At 39.3% G+C, this 25423-nt stretch overlaps 1 protein-coding gene across 1 annotated transcript in view; it reads right to left on the minus strand.

Annotated features, from left to right (window-relative positions):
- The window catches only part of MYOM2 (myomesin 2), a 688720-nt gene extending 666882 nt beyond the window's left edge, over window positions 1–21838 (minus strand). The window contains exon 1 of the mRNA XM_044061901.1: window positions 21751–21838. The gene's annotated coding sequence lies outside the window, so the exon portion shown is untranslated. The remainder of the gene's footprint in view (window positions 1–21750) is intronic.
- Between the last annotated feature and the right edge of the window lie 3585 nt (window positions 21839–25423).

Genomic DNA, 25423 nt, shown 5'->3' on the forward strand with positions numbered 1-25423 from the left:
ATAGGGACTTCACACAAATTCAGAGTCAATTTTGCTAGCTTTGCCTATAATATTTAATATATATTCACGTTATTATGTTTTGCATTAAGTTATGTATACTGTTTTTTTTTCTTTTTTACTGATAGATGAATGAGCCATGTAATGCCATATAATATTTGATGATTTTTCTATACAATTACACAGAAGTATACTGTACTGCAATGGTGTGGAGCTTTATACCCCAGGTCTACACTGAAAAGGGACTTTTTTAAAGCCCATTTGGGCTGTTCCAGTAAACAAATGCAAAATAAATAAAATAAAATACATGTTACTAATAATGTATTGGTAAACACCTAGATATGAGAAGCACTTCAGAAGAAGTGTCAGTCTTCAGTTAAGTGCTATTTCCATATATTCACTTCTGTACTCTGCATAGTCATTATTAGTCTGTTATGTACGTCACAGATGAAGATTCTAGTTGTCTACTGCTGTACTATGTTCTTCATCTGTAAATATGCTGTAAGTAATTGCTTTGTAATTTGTTAATCGCTATGTAATCCAATGTAACTACTGTCTGTTTATTTTAACTGTGGAGCTTTTCTTCCTGGGCCTTCATTGAAAATGGACCTACATCCAGTTGGACACTCCCGGTCAACAAATATAAATAAATAAATAAATAGTCTGGATCTTTACCAGTTCACTACATCTGGCATATCTAGCCATGAATTCTTTTTTGTGACGATGGATGTACAGTCCCTTTTCACAGTGATTCCTAATACAATAGGCATTAATATGATTGGGTCATATCTTAGGAGATTTGGGACTTTGTCTAATAGAGATATAGATTTGTTGCTGAGTTTCCTAGAGGTGACTTTGGAGTCTAATGTTTTCTGTTTTCAGGAACATTTTTTTCTTCAGAGGGATGGCGTGGCTATGGGCACTCCATGTGCCAATAGCTACGCCAACCTTGTGATGGCTGAATGGGAAGCCACATTTTTGTTTCAGAACAGTTGGTATGTTAGTTATGTCCCTTTCTACAGGCGTTTTGTTGATGACCTGTTCCTTTTGTGGACAGGTACCCCCATACAGTTAGATGCTTTTATTCAAGAGGTCAACTCATCTACGAATTTCTTGAGATTTTCTGTTGATAGATCAGACTTGAGGATATCCTTTCTGGATATTTATGTTGAGAAGTTGACTAATGGAATGATCAACACTGGATTATATCGTAAGCCCTGCCACAGGAATGCCCTATTGCATCGACACAGCATGCATCCGGGTTATGTATATAAGAACATTGTATGCGGTCAAACCATGAGGGTATCTAGATATACCCCAATTGATTCTGCCTTTAGATCAGGTTTAGATGACCTAAGTAGCAGATTGACAGCTAGGGGTTATAGTTCCAGTGACTTTACCTCTGGTACAGTAGAGGTTCTTGACCATAGGGGAGATTCAGCCAAGCCGCACTTTTCTGAAGGGGCTCTTGAGCAGTATATGGTAGCTAATACCAGATTGAATGCCAGTGATTCTGATCCATCCGTTATTTTTCCCATGTACTATACCAAGGATGTTGGCTCCATTAAAGATATCTTTTTAAAACACTGGCATATTCTGCAGGTTGACCCCAAGATTAAGAGCATTATAGGTGATAAACCGAGATTTGTATATAAGAACAAGAAGAACCTTAAGCATTTGTTGTGCTATCCTAGAACTATTCCGTTGGTTGATACCCTGGGTCCGCCTCATACAGTACCATGTAATAATTGTCATTTTTGTTCATTCATTTTGACTGACCCTGTATTTATACATCCTTTAGGGCTGAGTAACCATTTGTTTAGTGCCCGTGGTAATTGCATGTCTAAAGATGTTGTGTATATGGCTTCCTGCACAGCATGTTCAGCGTATTATGTTGGCAAAACGAATCGCTGTCTTAGAGACAGGATTCGTGAACATGTATATCACATTAGGAAGGGCAATGTATGCAATGCCCTAGCTAAACATGTTCTGGCTGCTGGTGTTGATCATCATTTTAAATTTAGGATCTTGGAGTTGGTTCACAGGAATCATAGGGGGGGAGATATCGAGACATACACCGAAGCAAGGGAGACGTATTGGATTATTAAATTTAGATCTGACAGAGCACCAGGACTAAATGGCAAGGTCCCTTTGAGACCGTTTTTAAAAATGAGGAGATTAAAGTGTCATAAGTAACTTTTATAGGTTCTTATATTTTAGATGTACATACCTATTTTTGAGTATGATGATATATATTGCAGATGTTTTTAAATGAGTTATTGGAGCAATTTGATGGATTATATTTTAGTTTTATTAGTTTTAGGATTGTTTATTGTGATACAGCTTTAAGTAAATTGTTTGTGCTTCCCACGTTTTTCATGTATTTAAATCCTTATGTGTGTCAGATTATATGTATTAAGGTCTGATGAAGCTTTTTTAGCGAAAGCGCTTACCTCTGTTGCAATAAACCTGTTTTTTACATCAGTTGGCTTACCTTCGTTGAACATTTTATTACCAAGGATTGCTGCTTTTATTGTGTATGGGACTACCTTATTTCCACCTCTTCATTGTTTTGCTCATATGCGGTACTTTTATTTGTTTAATATTTAATATATATTCACGTTATTATGTTTTGCATTAAGTTATGTATACTGTTTTTTTTCTTTTTTACTGATAGATGAATGAGCCATGTAATGCCATATAATATTTGATGATTTTTCTATACAATTACACAGAAGTGTACTGTACTGCAATGGTGTGGAGCTTTATACCCCAGGTCTACACTGAAAAGGGACTTTTTTAAAGCCCATTTGGGCTGTTCCAGTAAACAAATGCAAAATAAATAAAATAAAATACATGTTACTAATAATGTATTGGTAAACACCTAGATATGAGAAGCACTTCAGAAGAAGTGTCAGTCTTCAGTTAAGTGCTATTTCCATATATTCACTTCTGTACTCTGCATAGTCATTATTAGTCTGTTATGTACGTCACAGATGAAGATTCTAGTTGTCTACTGCTGTACTATGTTCTTCATCTGTAAATATGCTGTAAGTAATTGCTTTGTAATTTGTTAATCGCTATGTAATCCAATGTAACTACTGTCTGTTTATTTTAACTGTGGAGCTTTTCTTCCTGGGCCTTCATTGAAAATGGACCTACATCCAGTTGGACACTCCCGGTCAACAAATATAAATAAATAAATAAATAGTCATGCAGTTAAAGGGTTTTAGGTATGTATGGACAGTTGTATGAAAGGTTGGACACTAAGGAGAGAGAAAAGGACCTGCACCAATTGGCTAGACAGAAGGATCTAGCTAGTAAAGTTGTGCAGCAGGTAAGGGTGATAAAGGATAATGAGGGAAATTGAGGAGATGGAAAGAGTACTTTGAGGGGCTGATGAATGAGAGGGAGAGAAGGTTGGATGATGTGCGGATAGTGAATCATGAAGTGCAGTGGATTAGCAAGGAGGAAGTAAGGATAGCTATGAAGAGGATGAAGAACAGAAAGGCTGTTGGTCCAGATGACATACCTGTGGAAGCATGGAGGTGTTTAGGTGAAATGGCAGTGGAGTTTTTAACTAGATTGTTTAAAAAATCTTAGAAAGTGAGAGGATGCCTGAGGAATGTAGAAAAAGTGTTTTGGTACCGATTCTTAAGAATAAGGGTGATGTGCAGAGCTGTAGTAACTACAGAGGGATTAAATTGATCAGTCACAGCATGAAGTTATGGGAAAGAGTAGTGGAAGCTAGGTTAAGAAGGGAGGTGATGATTAGTGATCAGCAGTATGGTTTCATGCCAGGAAAGAGCATTACAGAAGCGATGTTTGCTCTGAGAGTGTTGATGGAGAAATACAGAGACACTCAGAAGGAGTTCTATTGTGTCTTTGTGGACTTAGAGAAAGCATATGACAGGGTGCCTAGAGAGGAGTTGTGGCATTGTATGAGGAAGTCGGGAGTGTCAGAGAAGTATGTAAGAGTGGTACAGGATATGTATGAGGGTAGTGTGACAGCGGTGAGGTCTGCGGTGGGAGTGATGGATGTGTTTAAGGTGGAGGTGGGATTACATCAAGGATCAGCTCTGAGCTCTTTCTTATTTGCAATGGTGATGGACAGGTTGACAGATGAGATCAGACAGGAGTCCCCATGGACTATGATGTTTGCAGATGACATTGTGATCTGTAGTGAGAGTAGGGAACAGGTGGAGGAGACCCTGGAGAGATGGAGATATGATCTAGAGAGAAGAGGAATGAAGGTCAGCAGGACTAAGACAGAATATATGTGTGTGAATGAGAGGGAGGATAGAGAAATGGTGGGGATACATGGAGAATAGGTGGTGAAGGTGGATGAGTTTAAATACATGGGATCAACAATTCAGAGTAATGGTGAGTGTGGAAGAGAGGCAAAGAAGAGAGGACAGGCAGGATGGAGTGGATGGAGAAGAGTGTCAGGAGTGATTTGTGACATACGAGTACCAGTAAGAGTGAAAGGGAAGGTCTACAAGAGGGTAGTGAGGCCAGCTATGTTATATGGGTTGGAGACAGTGGCATTGACAAAAAGGCAGGAATCAGAGCTGGATGTGGCAGAGTTAAAGATGTTAAGATTTACACTGGGTGTGATGAGGGTGGACAGGATTAGGAATAAGTATATTAGAGGGTCAGCCCAGGTTGAAGGTTTGGAGACAAAGCCAGAGGAAAGATTACATTGGTTTGGACATGTGCTCAGGAGGGATGCAGAGTATATTGGGGGAAAAGATGCTAAGAATGAGTCTGCCAGGTAACAGGAAAAGAGGAAGGCCTAAAATAAGGTTTATGGATATAGTGAGAGAGGATATGCAGGTGATTGGTGTGACAAAGCAAGATGCAGAGGACAGGAAGAAATGGAAACAGATGATCTGCTGTGGCGACCCCTAACGGGAGCAGCCGAAAGAAGAAGAAGAAGGTATGTACCTAATACACTTTTGTCAGACATTTTCTGTGAAATATTTATGTGATTTCATTAAACAATGTTAATGTGAAGGTATTGATACTGAAGATATTTTCCAGTATTTTTCCTAAAGGAGTCTCTCTCTCTCTCTTTCTCTCTCTCTCTCTCACTGTCTCTCTCTCTCTCTCTCCCTCACTCACGCACACAAACATACACATGTGCACATTGTGCAGTATACCAATTATCATAAGTTTACTTAAGGTTCACCCCCTGCCGACATAAACATACAAGAAATATAGTACCACTAATTATCGTAACTTTAGAAGTTTATTGCATTACCTCAAAAATGAATAGCAAAATGAAATAACTTGAATGGGAGGACTCTAGATCTCCAGATAAATGGTGGGTATTAAATTTTCCTAGTAGATGCTAGTCCTACAAGTAAGTAGTGCTTGGATCTTGGAGTTGGTAGATTTAAGTTCAGGGAGTAAGAAGGACTTGCCCCTCCATCTACATACACATCAAGGGATGCTGGGGGGGGGGGGGTTGCCCTTCTGGGAAAAAACAAGTTTAATAGTGAAGAATCATGTTTGATATTTGATCTTCTATTATATTTTCTGTATTTTTTTCAAGTTTCTTGAAACTCAGCAATGTGAGTCTCAAGATTTCAGTAGGAAGCCCTTAAATCACTGTATCTCAGTAGAATTCCCTTTTCCCTGATGTTCAGTGATTTTGGCATATATATATATATATATATATATATATATATATATATATATATATATATATATATATATATATATGTATGTATAGTGCCACACTACAGTCAAGCTGAACATGGTCTTCCTTCCTTGCTGATTCTTCCAAGCCTATTCCCTTGGCTGTGGTTTTGCTAGATAGTAGGAAGGAATCTCATTCATCCATTCATGTGCATCACTAATGAGATGATGAGGCATATGGCTACCTTAACAGAGTCATAGTTACTCCTGCCGTGTACCTGAGCATCACTGAATTTCTTCACTTTGACATTCAGAGCACTGGGCAGAAATCACATCATGTCAATGCCCATCTGGGGCCTTTGTGATGCTTTGTTTTAATTAAACAGTCAGATTCCAGTTCTATGTCAGCTGCTAGCTGCCAGACAATGCCCAAGACCGGTTGGGACTGGCGCCTACCACAGCTGAGGCAACTGACAGGAAGGGCCGAGCGCATGTCCAGAGTCACCACCACAGTCCCTGTGGTCCTCCCAGTAGAGAGGAGCATGACAAGGGAGTGACACCTCATCCAGCCACAGCACGCACCCAGCCCTACTTCACACCTGAGCTCGACTGACCTAGTCCTTAGAGCCAATGATGTAGCAAGTGTTTGGGGTATAACCCCCAAATTTGAAGTACAGGAGGGATTTACTCCAAAAAAAAACTTTTAATGAGTAACAGCATATTTTGCAGCTCATAGTTATTTCTAAAGAACTGCAGTTATTTCTTCACAGTTTTATCGAGCCTCAAACAGCTCATAGACACCAGCAGAACAGAAGTATTCTACAAGTATCAGGAGTGACATTTTCCTTTCACTCACTGAGCATGTCTTTTTCTTCATTTATAAATGATACAGACCATAAGCTCATACTCAGGACTCCCTTGAATATTGTCAATTCATTCTTTATTTTTAGCTTGTACTCTAAAAAGATGTATAAAACCTTTGAGTGCATCTCAGTAAAGATGCAGCAATGATGTGAAATACATCAAGCTGTAAAAAACATGTTTTTGTGTAGAAATGCAGCAGGGTGTTGTAAAAATGAAAGTGCTTTTGTATTAGATGAGCTCATGTCCTGCTATAAGGTCTATTACCTGACTTGGGTTACAATCTTCCAGTTATCCTCTGTGAGGGAAGCATTTCAATTTAACACTTAGACCAAGCAGAAAGGGGCAATTTGTCTAAAATGACTGTACTAAATGAATATTTTGCAGTGTTGCCGCATTCTAAGTCACCTCTCTGAAGTACAGTTTCTTTCTTCTATGTTCAGGGTTAACTGTTCAGCTCAGTCAGTTGGGTTTTTGCTTTCTCTAGGCAGTATTATGTGGATTTCACAAGACTTTGCCCAGACAGCAAATGAGAAGAGACTGCTTTTTATTCAAGAGCCAAGGAGTTCATATGTATTAATTTTGCCTGTGAGATTTAAATACTAAAGTATCTTACAAGTCATAGACTGATAGGTTGCAAATACTGTTTAGTTAGCCTACTGTTAAAACTATCTAGCTGGCATTTTTTAATGCCATTTGCCTGTTCAAATCCCTTTATTTTATTGCTGCCTGTGTAATATCTGTCTGTATTATTATTTTTTTATTATTATTTTGGAAGCATATTGTCTAACATCTTTAAGTAAAGATTATTTTTATTTAATTTCAAAAGCTTGTGTCTTGCTATCCCCTGATAGATACAAGGGAAATTGCAACTGTTGGCATCTGCCACTTGAAGAAAGAAAAAAGTGATAAAGCTAACCTGTGTTAATAGTATGGTTGCCTCATTTTAAGAATGTTCAGCAAATGATGTCTGGTGTACCAGAGTGGTCTGGCTAAAGCTAGTGTGGAACCATGAAAGCAGAAAGTGGTAGTGACACAAAATGGTTGCTAATAGCTTATCTTAAATATTAGTGTGTGCAACTGTAACAGGTGTAGAAAGAAATAAGTTATTGTCAGTAAAGTAGCACTAGAGGGTACTGGCTTCAGACTAAAATGTGTGAATCCTTGGGGAGTCAGTGGCTGTAAGTGGGCTTTGCAGCTTTTTAGTATGGAGTCTATGTGGGTGTGGCTGTTGATGGCTACTTACCCATAAAGCCACTTATCCCCATGGATACTAATATTATTCAGAAGAGGGATGCATTTCAAAAGACTATAGCTTATGTGGTGGAAGGAGAACATTTTATATGGCCATGCCCTGACAGTACTTTTTCACTTTTGTTTTAGAAAAAAAAATATTAAATATAACAGTATACACCAGACTTTTTTCACTTCCGAGAATTATTATAAATATTTGGTTGTGATACTTTCAAAATAACGGTTTCAAAATACCAATTATGTATTTTATATTCATAAACATTATTTTGTACTGAGCACACAACTGCAATGCACACTGGAAAAAAAAAACCTTTGCTCTGCAATACAGTGCCACAAATACAACAACCTGGAAAAAAGATCCAATGTGTGGTAAATACAAAATGTCTCTTTCAGTAAATCACTTCTCAGTCACACAAAACTCCTTCACTAAGCCAGTCAATTAAGCTTCTTCACCAAGTGTCCATCTCTTTTCATCCTGGATCCATGGCAGGAAGGGATGAATCCCTGAATGTGACCCAGGCAATCAGGGCTCTAATAGCAACCCAAGAACTGTAAAAGTCAGACACCTCATCACAAAAGGTTTCTCATCCAGGAAAAAACAGGTCACTGGTCCCCTCTAATTGTCACTCATTAGACCCATTATACAGTACAATGCCCCTTTTGGTATGTACCTCACAAGACATCAACAACTGGAAAGGCCTCAGAAATACCTCACAAAGAGAATTACCAGCCTCAAACAGATGCCCTATGCAGACCATCTCAAAAAACTCCAGCTTTACTCCGTCGCATATCGTTTACTCAGAGGCGATCTCTGCCTAACATACAAAGCTATGTCAAACCCAGAGCTGTTGGACATGCTCCACTTAAAGAAATCCCAATCCACCCTAGCTACATGCTCTAGGGACCTAAACCTTGTCACCAAAATAAACAGAACATGCTGGAGGGATAGATTCCTGTCCCAGAGACTTCCCATACTCTGGAACAAACTACCTATCTATATCAAACAAACCTCCTCATTAGCACTCTTCAATAAAAATCTTGATGATTGGAAGGGAAATAGGGAATTCACCCCAGGGATCACCTCTGTGGGTCTGCTTGACAGGGTCACAGGAAAATAATTTTCTTGGGTGGTGAAAGCCAAGGAACCTTTTTGGCTAGGCTTCTATAGGCCCTAAGGCCGATAGCCTAGTACCTACCTATAAACCTATGACAGGGGAGTAGTAAAGATGAATGGCAGCTAGACTATCTCAAGGGGAGGGACTGAGAGGTTTATGTGAACACAGAGGCACACTGGACACTGACTTTCCTTATGGAGACTATGGCACTTGTAGAAATGAAGGGATTCCCTTTGTGGACTGCCTGTTGCACATCCCTCCATGGCACCATGGAAGGTGAGCGTGTGTTATGAAGAGGGAGATAAACCAAAAACTGCTCAAATCTACCCAGTTGGCTGCCTGGATGATGATCCCTCTTGGTAGACTCTCACCTGGTATTGGGAAGAATTGGGTCAATTGAATGACAGAATCTCTGATAACGGACAGGCAGCAGGGTAAACAGACAATATAATACTGTGTTTTTAGGAGTACAATATACTTTTATATTTTAGATTATTATGCTTATGCTGTTTCTACCTTTTTATTTGTTTTTGTATTTATTATCATAACTCTATCAATACATTTTAATAAAATAAGGTTTTGCTTTTTCTTTTCTTATTTAACTGTGAAGGCCTGAAAAAGGTCCACATAAGTCACTGTTGTACCCCAAATAAACCAAAATAGATAGTCAGACAGAGCAAATTAAGAAAAAAGACATTAAACGTGAAAGCCTAAGCATTATTACATTCAGGATGACCTTCATATTTCGTATGCACTTGTTCAGCTCATTTTTCTTTATATGAATGTAAGACTTGTCATAGTATCTCCTTCACTCACTAAATAACTATCATCTGTACACAGGGACACAAAGGCAGAATGCTGTTAACATGCACTTGAGCTGTAATCATATTGCTTTAGCAATCATATACAATTACAAGTGCGTATTAGTTTGCTAGCTTCTCCTGAGAGCTGATATTTAAATATGTAACATTCTGTTACTCAGTGAAAGTGCCAAGATTATTGGTGTTCCTTGCCAATGCAACTTATTACAAGATGGTCGCAAGGTAACCTTTGCAAAACATTCTTATGGAATGTTCTTTATCCTTTCACATCCTTCTACAGTAATCTAAAAGCTAAATAACCTGTGTGAAACTGGTTATGAAATTCTCACATTTTTATTTTATCTGAATAAACTGAAAATTTTCACTGTTGCTCTTACACTAGTGCAATGAAATGAAGTATGTAATGCCTGATTATGTCACTGTCTGTATACCTGCTTTCTGTGTTTCTGCATTATTTTCTCCCCTTATTTTAACTCCTGAATCTCTACTATTTTTGGTATAAGGTAAATGTGCTTTTCTATGGACAAATTCAGCCAGGTTTTCTCATCCTGCAAAACTCAAGGTAATAGAGGGATTTTGCAGTACATGTTAAATTTTCCACACACGCTGACCTGTGTTGCATGCCATGGTCTTTTCTGAAGAGATCAGTAATAGCCATCGATATGGCTTACATTCTAGTACTTGCAGTATGTAACATGATACCCACCCATCTGTCTGTTTTCATGCATTTTTTCTATCAACTTAATCATTATCTTCCATGCACAGAGACAGGCCATCAGAGATCGTTATAAACTGCAACTTAGGAACTGGTTTGACGCAACAGCATAGCTGGACTGTCTGGAAAAGAACAGTTTTATTTTCCTAAAAATGTGTCAATAAAAGTTACATTTTATAAGAAATGTGAACTTATTAAAAGCAATAAAATAATTAAATGTATATACTTATGTGACATATTTAATGTTTTCCTGTAATAAGTAAATTTGCTACATAAAATGATTGTTTCAGGTGAAAATAGCAAATATTGTGGCAAAACCCAACTAGGCATCTCCTAAGTTAAGAGTTTTAGCATACAACTTTTTTTCCAGATCTTTTGCTTGTTTATAAAACATGCAAAATAGTAAAATTGTAAGAATATAGAACTGATAATTTTTCATAATACACATAATTATCTGTCATAGTCAGATGTATTTAATATGCACACTAACACACAAATGTCTGCACTCCTCCCACGCCAAATGTTAATTCTGCATAGATCAGCACTGCTACACAGGCTGCATGCTACTTTAATTGAATACATTTGAGCTACAATTATAGAAATGAGGATTACAGCCCTGTCTATGGGCATAGTATGATCCACCAAAGCAACCAGCACCAACAGTGGATGACACAAACCAGAAATTAACTCTTTAAACTAAAAGCAAGCAGACGGGACTTCTCTCTGTAGCATAAATAGCAGATGCTAGCTGCAGCTTTTGCCTCTTATCAGTTCTATTTGCAAAGCTTAGTAAGGGGCCCTTGTATGGTGCCAGTCACCCCTTCCTTCCACACATAAACAATCATACCCATACACTTTTATAGTAGACTGAATTGCAAAATAAATAAATACAAACCCCCTGGTTGCCATCTAATGTTTCTTCCTTTATTGCCCTTGTGGTCCATGAACAGTATTTTCAAATGATTTTCCCGAATGTAGAGTTCCAATCTTAATCCGTGGTAGTCGTGCTGCGATAGCGTTGTCGCCTCACAGTAAGACGCTGTCCAGTTCGATTCTCAGCTAGAGCGTCTTCTGCGTGGAGACATGCGTGAATGGGTGTATCTTCGTTGAAGGTTGTGCATCAGGGCTGGCAACTCGGCATGTAAAAATTAACTGCCAATCATTAGCGGGCTGGAGTTCCGCTGTGGCGACCCCCAACTGGGAAAAGCCGAAAGACACAACAAGAGTTCCATTCTTACTATCAGATTACGAATTGTTTTAGCAATCCCAAATCCTCCTCAGTATGATAAAATGAAGCAGTGACTTATTCTGATACTGTACTGATAGCTGCAACTAGCTCAGAAGGATATAGTGTTCTCTGGTGTGATTACATCCCCTCAGAACTCTCATTCAAGTGAAATGGCAATACAAGGAAGGATTTAACAGCAATATTTTGTCAGAAAGGGGTGCATTTCCTGGAGTAGAGATACTCTCAGTGTTCAGTCAGAATGACAACAAAAAGAAGGTACTGTAATAAAAGGAAGAGATTCACCTTTTGTTTTGTAACCAAGATATGCAAACTGGGCCACAACAAATGCCACTAATATTCCATTATGATGAGTCAGTTAGCATTTCTGTTCTATTAAACTGCTTCCTGCTGCTTGGTCCAGCAGTGCACACAAGTACTGGATAGGGCACAATGGTGGGTTCTATGTATCTTTAAAGAATGCCTTCCAATCCTAGGTGCAAACACCTGTATCCACATGGTTATTCATCCGCCCTCTCATGAAACAGCATAGGTCAGGTCTACTAAACTGCAATTCAGAACAGCCTTCTTTCATTTTGCTATGTTATTCAAATATGCATTTTCTCTGATAATAGTAAACTGCAAAATACTTATTTACAGAACAAAAACTACCCCTACATCCATTTTTTCAGATCTGCTTATGAACTTAAAGTCTGCCTGAGTCTATATGCACAATGCACAATATGCACAAAAAATATCATTAAATGCTACATTGTCTGTGAGCAGCTATACACACTGTATAATGTGGTTGAAACAATACCACAACCACACAGTTGTACAGACAAAAAATTATTTTTCTTTTTTCTGTTTGACTTCGGTTGTTCTTTACATCAGAAGTTAAAAAAACACACTCCTATTTTTTTCACATGCAACACCACTTCAGACAAGGCTTCTATTTATTTAATTTACATGCTGGTCACATTTCTTTTGTATTCAACTATGCAAAATATTCATTACTTGTTGGTCAGCAGTGAAGGGTAGAACAGAAGAGCCATTTAACAGATTCTAAAAATTTGTGAAACAAATGTGGGTAAGGTGCATGTCAGTTTGACCTACAGATGAGTGACCGCTCATGATGCTAATGGCAAAGAAACAGACTGCACACCGCAAATATATTAGCAAGATCCACAACCTGAACTTTGAAATGGATGTTTATTGATTTATGCTATATAACAATGTATGAACTGATGGCTTTATACATTGAATTTAACACTGAACATGTACATAACTTTTCATTGCATGCATTTAAAACCTGGACGTGGAACGATTGTATTTTCATCTGGCTTCCCACTGTGTCCTCCAAAAAAGTGTATGTTAAATAATTAAAAAATAAATGACACAAGTGGAAACTGGAACCAGAGGTTTTAAGTCCCTTACTTGTTTTTACTCTTATTTTTATACTGCTTATTTGGTACAAGAATATCACAATGCTAGCCACTGTAAGACTAAAGAGTGGAAGCCAGCATGACCGTGACTCAAATCTCTGAGTGGTTAGCTCACTTGTATTTTTCAAATGAGTAAAGTTAAATACACATGTAGAAATGTGCAGGAGGTGCAGTCCTCATATGCAAGCCACAGCTGAAGTTTTTTTTTTCTTTTCTGCCACAATATGATGTTGCGTCAACCATGTTAAATCTTTTTCATCACTACACAATATCATTACATATCATAACTTTAAAAGAAAGGTGGAATATCAGACACATCTGAAGCCATAGTGGTAATTAAAGCATATCATTGTGATGATATTTGCAATTAAAATACAGTATCCCTCATTAATATGATTCATTTGCAGTAATCATATTCGTAAGACATTGAAAAATGAATAATATCAATTTATTTGTTAACCAGTTAAATGACTTACTCTTCAAGCATGCTTTTTAAGCCATGATGCAGATCATAAAGACAAGAGAATGTGCAACATATAAATGCATATTATTTTAGAGCCATCACTCAATCAGCATGTTTTGAGAGACAGTCCATGCAGACAAAGGAGGACATGTAAACACCACACAGACAGTACCCAGAAGTAAAGACTGAACCCAAGACCTGTGTGACACAAATCTTAACCACTGGGTCAGAATGCTACCTGAACATTGCAGTGTACATCTGTTTAGCTGTTTGTTCCATTCTCTTAGATGTTCATAGGTTCATAGGTAGGTACTAGGTTATCTGCCTGAAGGCATTTATTAGCCTAGATGGAAATGTCTTGGCTTCCGCTGCCCCCTAAGATTAGTTCCTTGTGCCTCTGTCCAGCAGAGCCATTGAAGTGATCCCTGGGGTAATCTTTCTGTTTCCCATCCACTCGTCAAGTTTCTTTTGAAGAGGGTTAGCGAGGAGCTCTGCCTAATGTAGATTGGAATCTTGTTCCAGAGCATGGGAAGTCTCTGGGACAGGAATCTATACTTCCAGCATGTCCTATTTATTGTTGTGGTGAAGTTTAGATCCCTGGAGCGTGTGACTTGAGGGGATTGGTTTTCTTTAGGTGGAGCATGTCCATCAGTTCTGGGTTGGACATGGCCTTGCATGTCAGGCAGAGATCACCTCTGAGCAGGCGGTATGCAACTGAGTACAGCTGGAGTTTCTTCAGTCAAGCTGCATATGGCATTTGCTTGAGGCCAGTGGTACTTCTGTGGTCTTTCCAGTTGTTGCAGGTGTCTTGTAAGGTACATCCCAAATGGGGCATTGTACTCTATGATGGATCTGATGAGTGATGCATAGAGGGGCCCAATGACTTCTTTTGATCTGGAGGCAAACCCTTTTGTGATTAGGTGGGCCACATAGAAGGATTTTCTAACCACTTTGGCAATGTGATTATCAAAGGAGAGGTTACTATCTACTTGGGTCCCCAGATCCCTTATTACGTCTTCCATATTTAGGGGACTACCACCTATGTGGTAGTCTGTGGATATTTTTGTCTTTTCCAAAGGGGATGATTATGCACTTTTTGGCATTTAGCTTGAGGCCATGGTTTTGACACCAGGTATCTGCCTCAGTGAGACCCTATTGGAGGATGCCTGTGTCAGCTGGAGAGTCAATTATAGCCCCTAGTTTGCAGTCGTCTGTGAACTTGGTCAGCCATAGTCCTCTTGTGCTTGCCTGTACCTCTGAGAAGTATATGCTGAAACAGGAGTGCTCCTAGGGCTGAGCCCTTGGGAACACCACTTGTAACCGGTTTAGAGTCAGACCTAGCTCCCACAACTCTTACCATGTGGGTTCTGCCAGTTGGCAACCCATCCCGTGACATAGGGGTTTATGTTAAGGCTGGTGAGCTTGCCAAATACCTGAGTGGGAAATGGTGTCGAAGGCCTTTGCGGGGTCTAGGTAGGCTGTGTGGACAACCGTTCCCTTGTCTATAGCCTTGGTAACTGTCTCAAAGAAGTCCACCAGGTTTAGGCGGCATGATCTGCCCTTAAAGCCAAACTGGGTTGGGTCCAGTGTTTGGAGGTTCCCAATGTCTCAGTTAATGAAATCCATGATGATGCACTCCATAACTTTGCAGACCAAGCTAGTCAGGCTTATAGGGCGATAGTTCCTGGGGTCCGTTTTGGCTCCACCTTTGTGAAGTGGAATAACTGTTGCTGTGCACCACTCTGTGGGCACATAGCCTGTGGAGAGGCTGAGTTTAATCAGTGTGTTTAGGTGAGGGGTTAGTTAATCTCTGAGCTTGTGTAGGACACAGCCTGGGACACCGTCTGGTCCCATTGATGCTGTGTTTTTGGCCTTGGAGAGGGCTGTTTTAACCTGAGTGTCTGTGATTTCAGGGGCACTACATTCTTCTGGTATAGTTATGGGCCCTTTTAGGGGTGAAAGGGGGAGTGAAGTTTGCACTGAACCTGTCTGCCAGGATGTTGGCTATATCGGTCGGTTTAGTGTATTTTGTGCCGTTCTGCTCTAACTCCGAGCAGATCTGAGAATTGCCACTTAGATTCTTGACATAGCTAAAGAATACCTTGTGCTTATCTTTGGAGTCCATGGCAATTCTTCTTTTGAAGCTAGCCTTGGATGATTTTATGAGGGAACGTAGTTTCTTGCTGATACTGATCAGGGGTGTCTTCCCTTCTTGGGATTTTACTCTTTTCTGTACTAGTTTCCTACTTTTATTGTATAGCTTGTTTATGGTAGGGGTCCACCAGACTGGTTTCCTTTTCTTGGAGGAGTGAGTCCTGGTTTTGTTTGGAATAGCACGATCCATACATTCTTGTAGGTGCCTGTAGAGTGCATTAGTAAAGGATTTTGCAGCTTGGACAGCATTATCTTTTAGCATGGGGGCTTAGAAACTTCCCACCTCGGTCTTAAGTAACGTGAAGTTTGCTTTTGAAAAGTTTTTCATGGTGGTTTCTTTGACCGGTGGTGGTGGCAGAATGTGGATATCCAGAGTGATTAGTTTATGGTCAAATCTAACCAGCAAGGGGTTGACCTCCATTGTGGAACACCGGTCACCCATGTTGGTGATGACCAGGTCCAATATGTTGTTACCTCTGGTGGGGATATTGACCAGTTGATCCCGGGCGTTTGAGTTTATAAATTCTAGGAAATGTTGTTCAAGGGAGTTTGTACTTGAGTAGTTCTCCCAGTTAATGTTTGGGTAATTGAAATCACCCAATATCAAGGTGTTGGTAGGACCTTTATGTTTCCCATTGTTTCCAGGAATGTGGAATGGGGGGTCCTGGGACATGGTGGGTGATCTGTAGCAAGCTATAATTTGAATAGCAATTTTGCCCGTTGTTAGTTTCACATGGATGATCTCTGAAGCATCGTGCTGTGCCACTAACTTAAAGGTGTGGGTATCCTTGATGAATATGGATACTCCCCCACCTTTTGTATTTCGGTACAGGTTTTGTGGCTGAAATGTATGGCATGAGTTGTAGCCTGGTAGTGCTGGGGTGCTCTCTGGAGCCTTAAACCAGGTTTCCATTACTGCACATATATTGATTTTCTCCATACTGAGGAGTGCCTCGAGTGCATGCATTTTGAGGTTTAGACTTCTGGCATTGAGCAGCATTACCCTCATTTTTTTGCTACTTGTGCAATTTACGGTGGTGGGTTTGTCTTTTGAGCCTTGCCTAAAAAAGGCACTATGGGGGAGACAAGAGCCTTGGCCAATATACAAAAGCCTAAGGGTGACAGGTGGGTGTGAGCATTAATGTGCCAGTGTGGGCTGCATTTTCTGAACACTGATTAATTTGCTATGGTAGGTGATCACCATGCTACTTTCTTTCAGTTGTCATTGCCAACTGACATTGCCAACATCCTAGCTGACAGGTTCAGTGCAAACTTCTCCCCCCTCTCCCCACCAAAAGGGCAAATATCTATCCCAACAGAGTGCTGCCCTCCTGACATCTCAGATGCTCAGGTAAGAGCCGCCCTCTCCAAAGCAAAAAACACAGCATCAATGGGACCAGATGGTGTCCCAGGCTGCGTCCTACATGAACTCAAAGAAGAGCTAAACCCAAACATAAAACTACTGTTCAATCTTAGCCTTACTACAGGATATGTACCCAAAGAGTGGTGTACAGCAACAGTGGTCCCTCTCCACAAAGGTGGTGTCTCAATGGATCCTGGAAACTATCGCCCCATAAGCCTGACTAGCTTGGTCTGCAAAGCTATGGAAAGGATCATCATGGACCTCATAAATAAAGATATTGGGGACCTACAGTCACTGGATCCTACCCAGTTTGGCTTTGTTAAGGGCAGATCTTGCCTCTTAAACCTGGTCGATTTCTTTGAAACAGTCACCAAGGCCATTGATGAGGGGAAGGTGGTCCACACAGCCTACCTGGACCTCGCAAAAGCCTTCGATAAAATACCCCACTCGGGCATTATAGATAAGCTCACCAGCTTAAATATAAACCCCTATGTCACTAGACGGGTTGCAAACTGGCTCAAGGACAGAACCCACATGGTTAGAATTGCTGGAGCGATGTCAGACTCCAAACCAGTTACAAGTGGCGTCCCACAAGGCTCAGTCCTGGGACCTCTCTTGTTCGGTATATATTTCTCGGCGGTACAGGCCAACACGGAAGGACTGTGGCTGACCAAGTTCACAGATGACTGCAAACTGGGCTCCATAATCAACTCTCCAGCCGACACAAGCATCCTCCAAAAGGGCCTCATAGAAACAGACAACTGGTGCCAGAGCCATGGCCTCAAGCTAAACGCCAAAAAGTGTATAGTCATCCCCTTTGGCAAAAACAAAGTGCCCACAAATTACCACATAGGTGGCAATCCATTATGTACAGAAGAAGTCATTAGGGACCTGGGGACCCAAGTTGATAGCAATCTCTCATTCGACAACCACGTAGCCAAAGTGGTTAGAAAAACATTTTATATAGCCCACCTAATCATGAAAGGATTCACGTCTAGATCAGGGGAGGTCATCATGCCTCTTTACTCATCCCTCATCAGGCCCATAATTGAGTAAAATGTCCCTTTTGGGATGTACCTTACCAGACACCTGCAGCAACTGGAAAGACCCCAAAAGTACCTCACCAAGAGGATCAAAGGGCTCAAACAGATGCCATATGCTGCCCGGTTAAAGAAACTCCAGCTCTACTCAGTGGCATACCGCCTGCTCAGAGGCGATCTGTGCCTGACGTATAAAGCCATGTCCAACCCGGAATTAATGGACATGCTGCACCTCAGAAATCCAAATCCCATTGAGCTACGCGCTCGAGAGACTTGAACCTCAGCACTGAAATAAATAGGACATGGTGGAGGGACAGATTCATAACCCAGAGGCTCCCTTCACTCTGGAATAAAATCCCAGTCCAGGTTAGGCAGAGTCCCACACTGACTCTCTTCAAGAGGAATCTTGATGAGTGGATGGGAGATCGTAGGTTTACCCCGGCTATCACTTCTGTGTCACTGTTAGACAGAGGCACAGTATACTAACCTCAAAAAATGGCATAGCAAAATTAATTTAAAATGGGTGGCGAAAGCCAAACACACTCTGGCTAGGCTTATAAATGCCCTAGGGCAGATAGCCTAGTATGAACCTATGAACCTATATCTAACCTACATCTGCCCCACATTTAACAAAATGAGACATACTGTGTTGACGCACTGACAGAGACATACTGTGTTGACCCACTGACAGAAACATTGGTACAGTGTACTTTCAGAAAGCATGAGCCCTTCATCAGAAGCTAATAACATATAAGTACTAACTTCATTAGGAATAACTTACTAGCATATTGGATCATGATGAAGGGTTCATGCAGTATGAAAGCTCATGTAGGTGATATTGCTAATCGGTGCTGTCCAGTAAAATGTATCACTACATGTCTATTACCTAGTGCTGATGTCTGCGTATGGATTCTTTAGTTACTTGACGGTTTCTGCACTCAGCCTTACTTTAAAGAAAGCTCATGCTTATAGCTCTCTTTTTTACAGTAAATCGGTTATGTTTTACCATCAAATTTAAACCATTTTATACAATTCACTTTTCTCCTTGAGGGTTGTACCATCTTGTACTTCCTAGATTATCCAGATTTGGCCTGGTAATTTCTGTTATTCCCCCCTTTAGACAATTATATTGTGTATGTCTCTACATTAATACCATTGTAGTTATCTTTTTATGAGCTATCAAATTCTTATTCACTTTCACCAAAAGGTAGGGTTTCCAATGTTATAAAAAAAATCTTCAAATGAGGAATTAAGAACAGACTGTACAACAGACTGTGCAAATAATTATATCATTTTGGGTGAACGAAAGCTCTTCTGTGTATTTACTGGAATATCTTCATTGTCATCACACATTGTTCATTTTTATCGGTTACAAATGTCACTGGTTCTATTACAATTCTGTCATCATTACATCCATTCAGCCATGCTTCTTTCCTACACTTGTTTTCCTGCTGCATTACTTTTTTGCAGGGATCTATGCTGCATTAAATGTGACAATTATTCTTGCCTTTCCAAATTCATTCTTAACATACGTCATTATTTAGTGACATTAATCCACAGTGATTTGCCAGAAAACCATACATTGTATGAGAAGCAAACCAAAAATATGAGGCAAAAATATGTGCATTATGTAAAAATCTATGCAGTTGAGAGGTATGATTCTTAAAGCCACCCATTCCAGGTTTTCAGCCTCAATGTTCATTTTTTGCCGTCTCCTCCACAAAGACAGAAGAATGACCCATCTTAGAAAATGAACCACATAGCTTGCCACTGATAAATCCATTTCTTCATGCATTTCATCTGTTAATTCTTAGCTTCCTTCAAAGCATCCATTCTGTTAGCCATGCAGCCACCAATATTGGTTCCCGGGCATACATAACGGAATTTGTTTTATGACTAATGTGCTTTCACCATTCAACATCTCACCCTCAATGAAAATTAGGATCTAAGTAAAGCTGAAGGGTTTAGGACAGATATTTAATTTCATGCCAGCCAGACGACTACTAACTGCATTGGTTACATAATGATTAACATACTCCCCTTTGCCCTTTGAGATGTACTAATCTGGGACACAGCCATGCAGCCATCTGAGCTGATCGGAGACCCTTTGAGATGTACTAATCTGGGATACAGACATGTAGCCATCTGAGCTGGTAGGAGACATGCATACACTTACTTAAGATAGCTGGGGGTGCGAAGGAACATGAGCGACCCTCTTTCCCTATCCCTCTCTGAACTAAGTTCAAAAAAACATCACGTATAACTTATACGGTATAAGAGGTACTAACTCTAGTACTGCATTACCCACGGCACTACAGGTATGCGGGATGAGAGGCGGGGACAAATAAACCCAAAAAGTAAACTGGGGAGGGGCGTGGTTCTCTAAAAGGCAAAGACGGAGGTATTCCTTTCTACTTAGCTTGCAAGATTTGCGGCAGAGGATTGAATTAAAATCTACATTTCAAGTCAACGTACAAAATGATGGAACAGTGAATGTCTCACTCTTTATAACTACTACAGTGTGAACAAGGTTTACTTCCGGAACATAAAGATATCAGGGATTTACAGTTACAGTATGGCTTAGCAAATTTATTAAACCATTAGTCTGCATGGGAAATAAACCCGCCCCCGATCCGCCTAGATCACTCAATGAATTATGTAAGCATTTAAATAAAATATAAAATACATTTTTTACTGCAAAAACTAATTTCAGTGATCAGACTTTTTGACAATAAATGAACAAACATATACGCAATGGCAATTGCAATTAAAATGTCACAATTACAGCTTTAATCAGACAGACCAAATAAAGTACAACTCCAGCCTATGTTTGATATTTATCTATCATGTATCTGGGCTGTCTCTGTCCCTCTTTCACTCAGTCAATATGTAGGAGCCTATCTTCAAATGTTTTCGCAGAGCTCTTCTGTCTTACCCACAACAACTCTAAAAATCACATTACCTATTATGTACTGCAGCTGCATTTTTACTTCAGGTTTCTAAAATAGTAAATTGTTCGCCTTGGTATTAAGTGAACCCACATTTTTGAAAGCCGCAAAATGTCCCTTTTGTGGTCTGAGTACCAACTTCCGTGCTACTGACTTTATATTTACTTGTTTTCTGTTTTATTTAGGTTTTAATAAACGTACCCCAAAGGGGGAAAACATGGGGAGACTCCAGTTAGCGTTTTACAGTGGATGCAACAGGTAAATACTTGACGACATACAAACAGTTACTACACACAAACATTTTAGTCGCCGTTTACAGACGTATTTTGAACTTGAAAATATCAGTTTTAAAGATTAGAGATTGAAGTGACCAAGCGTCTGCTGTTTCTCCGCCGCTTATCCGAAACTGGCATGTTAAAGGCAGCATTTTAAATGCTTTTAATTAAAGTCCTGGTGAAACCGCCATATGTTCCATGGTTTAAGATTTTTTTCTTTGCAGATTTATTTCTTTGCAGACTCATCAAAACCTGCAAGCATATTTTAATAGATGGACCTGCAAACAAGGACCTCACAGAGTTTTGTAAGTATATGGTAACCACCTGGCACAAGCAAAAACTGGCAATAGGAAAGCAGTTTACTGTACCATAACTTGTTGTTGCCTAGCGTGTAAGGCTTAACTACAAAAATAAAATAAAATAAAACTTACCCCAGCAGAAAGAAGTACCGAAAACAAGAGGGGAAGAGCAGCCCTGCCTAGCTTAGCAATGCTCTGTCTGTGGAAAAAACAAAAATAATATGTGTCCCTAAAGGAATGTTGCTGCCCCTACACTCCCATTTATGGTTTGGCAGGTGCTATATATAGAAGCCACCTTTAACCATCTTGTTAAGATATAGTTTACAGAAAACTTAAAAAACCTTCAGTGAATACAGAGTTATAGAATTTAAAAGTATTTGACTGTATCATTTTGTAAATGTGAAGTCTAAAATATGCATTTTAACAAAAGCAGTGTGCACACATTGTTAATTACTTGAGGAATATGTTTTGTGTCTCTTTATCCATTTGTGATACCTTGGGGTTTTACATATCTTTGCAGGTATAGAACCCTAGCTTGCTATGTTAACTTAAAATTGTTGAATTTGTTATCCCTTAAGCTTTGCAAGCTGAGACTGAAGCTTTTTACATTGCAATTAGCTTCAGCAACTGTACCAGGAGTTTGGCTTGCCTTCCACATTGCTTTCATTGTAAGGCAAGCATTCTCAAGTGTTGTATGAAGAGAATCGTAGCACAACATGTGGCAAATTAATTATCAAGGGCTCCAGATCAACTAAATGTTTTCCTTGGTTGCTAGCTTGACCCTAACTGAGTCCTTTTATGGTACACAAGATATCAGAGTAAATCCTGAATCTGTCGCCAACCACTATATATACATCTTACTGTGGTAAATGGAGTTAAATTACATACGTAAGTGCACTTATAAAGGGAGTTAAACAAGTAGGCTGTTTTCACAAGAGCTAAGCAGAGATTACATAACTTAATAACAAGCCACAAAATGCACCGCTTAAATGTTCTGTTATTTTCTCATTTCTGACTTTAAACATGTGCACTGTTTTTCTTTTCTCATACTTTGTTGAAAACTGGAAAAGAGAGACTATTGTTTTCATTTAAACACGGTGTAGTAATTTGAAAAGAGTTGCAAACAACATTTTAGGGAAAGCTGCTAGTTGGTCACAATGAAACTAATTCTGGAAGTAGGTCAATGCATATTGAAATGTCACTCTGCTGTCAAGCAAATAAATAATCTTTCTACTCTTCTGTAAACTGCAGAGGAAAACTGTCTTTAACAAAACTGTAGTTGATAGATGCCAGTAACATTTTAATATTGCGTGTTACTAGGAAAACATATTTTCCCATACTTCTGTTATCAGTAGCTGCCTTGCACAGCAGTTTAAATTGAAGTGATTTCAAGAGAATAAGTTCTTGTTGATTTAATTACTGTAATATCTATCTATCTATCTATCTATCTATCTATCTATCTATCTATCTATTATAACCAACGCAATACATGTAGTGCTAACATGGGAAGTAGAAATGTAGCCACCTGGAAGAAGATGCATACATTTCAAATTTCATTTAATTCTATCCACTACAGACAAACAATGATTTTTTTAAGCCAAAAGAGAAGAAAACAAAGACTGCAGAGACACATGAAATGCAAAAAGAAATAAGTAGTTCAGCAAATGATGACTCTGAATATGTGCTCCTAACCTTGAATATGTGTTAGTAACAGAGAGACCAAACAGCTCTCAACTTCCTACCTTCAGAATGAGGGACAAATCCAAAAATAATTAATGACAAAAATACTTACTGTAATATTATTACTATTAACATGACACATTAACAGAATAGGAGAATGTGAATTAACATTAATTTTCTAATGTAAAAAGAAGTCCACAACTTTGTTATTTGTTAAGCATAATCCAACACATTTTCTCCCAGAATTGCCAGTTTTAAGAAGAATTGAGAGTGACAGAACAAAATTGTGAACCCAAATCAGGGATGTCTCTGAAAATGAGCGACAGCTGAGACATATGGAAGAAGGAGACTCATGAAAAAATAAGTCAGTATGGGAGGTATTTTTGATTATAAACAGAATAACAGTATACATATCCAAAAGCTCCTTAACAAAAGGACAGAAGGCAAATTGTTGTGTAACATTCAGCAAAAACTGGCTATAAACCATTTAAATGATGAATACTGTCAGTAGAATACTAACGTCCTTGTACCCAGAATTCCAAGATTGGGTGGACATAGCAGTACAAGCACACACACAGACACAAGACATTTGTCTATTTATGTACCAGGTCTGTTTTTATGTAATTCACCAGTATGCAACTGCCCAGTAAAAAGCTATGAATCCACAAAGAGTTGAAAGGTTTATGGCTCCAGTAAAAGGGAAAGAAGAAGCTTTGAATGACAGTACAAAATAAATTAAATTTAATACTAGACACTCAGTACATTTATAAATTACTCGACAGAAATAATGAAGACTTACAAATATCTTGCTCTTTGAGCTTTTGCTGGTACAACATACATAAATAAATAAATAAATAAATAAATAAATAATGTTATGGCTAATACACTGTAGCAACCAACAAGACATAGCCATCTAGAAAATATTTTAAGATTTTTGTTTAATTCATGTCATGAATGAAGTAAGCTGAAAATCATAAAAATGCTACAAAAGGGGAAAACATGTAAGTTAAGTTTTATTTGTTTGTAGCAGTAAAGGGTTCCTTTTGAAATTAAAATATATTTAGGGTTTATAGATACATGTGTGTGTGTGTGTGTGTGTGTGTGTGTGTGTGTGTGTGTGTGTGTGTGTGTGTGTGTGTGTGTGTGTGTGTGTGAGTGTGTGTGTGTGTATGTGTTTAAATGGAACATTGCTAGGATATTCTGGACAGTCATTTTTTGGGTTTCAGTAGTGAGTATCTCAGAAATATAAATGAACTATAAGAAGAAGCTTCAGTGCCACTTGAAACAAATTCACCAAGTAACAGACCTGGACAGGACAAAGGTAATAAAAATGTCATGTCATTCATGGACCAGATACAGTGCAATCCAAATGCCAGATGCTGTTTGCTAAGTGGAGAAAATCCTGATGTCCTTCTATTCTCATGTTGCAGTATTTTAATGTGGGGATCATCAGCCTCAGGCAACCCAAACTTCCGCCTTATTCAAAAGCTTAGCCTGGCTACTGTAATGTGCGTGGGACATCACATGCAGAGACCATAAACCTTGGGCTATAAATGTGACACCTGCATTCACAGACCTCAGAACATCTCTACCACCAGTTGAATGGCAGATCACTCATTCTGCTCCACTCAAGTAACTCCTGAATAGATAAGTACCCCGTTGGGAATTTTTTTCTCCTTTTTTCTGCTAAGCTTAGGTTACAGTATAATTTTTACTTAGCTTATTCTGTCCATATCATCTAGGAAAGGAAAATGAAGTGTGGTCGAAAAATTCTGCACAAAAACAACCATGACCTCTGCTTACTCTGTTTAGGGTCTGCATATGACAACAAAGCGTGTTCCATCTGCAGCTCATTTGTTCCAAAAACATTGCGCAGCCATCTAGCAGCCCTAAACCTTTTCATTGAGAACCAACGTCTCAAACGCCTTGCCTTAGGTATGGATCCAGAACCAGCCATCTTGTAGAACTATCAGAAAAGAAAGCCAAGGTAGCTAAGTCAGATACTGCACCTCAGAGTATGGATGTCTTGCCAGCTGCCGGTTTAGAGACCGGGGTATGTCCAATAGGCTTGGTGACTTTGACGAGTATCAGTTTGGATGCCACCCTTGTTTCTCCAGCCTGCACG

Source organism: Protopterus annectens, chromosome 2.part0, assembly GCF_019279795.1.
Source record: "Protopterus annectens isolate FY-2018-M chromosome 2.part0, PAN1.0, whole genome shotgun sequence".
NCBI classification, from domain to species: domain Eukaryota; kingdom Metazoa; phylum Chordata; order Ceratodontiformes; family Protopteridae; genus Protopterus; species Protopterus annectens.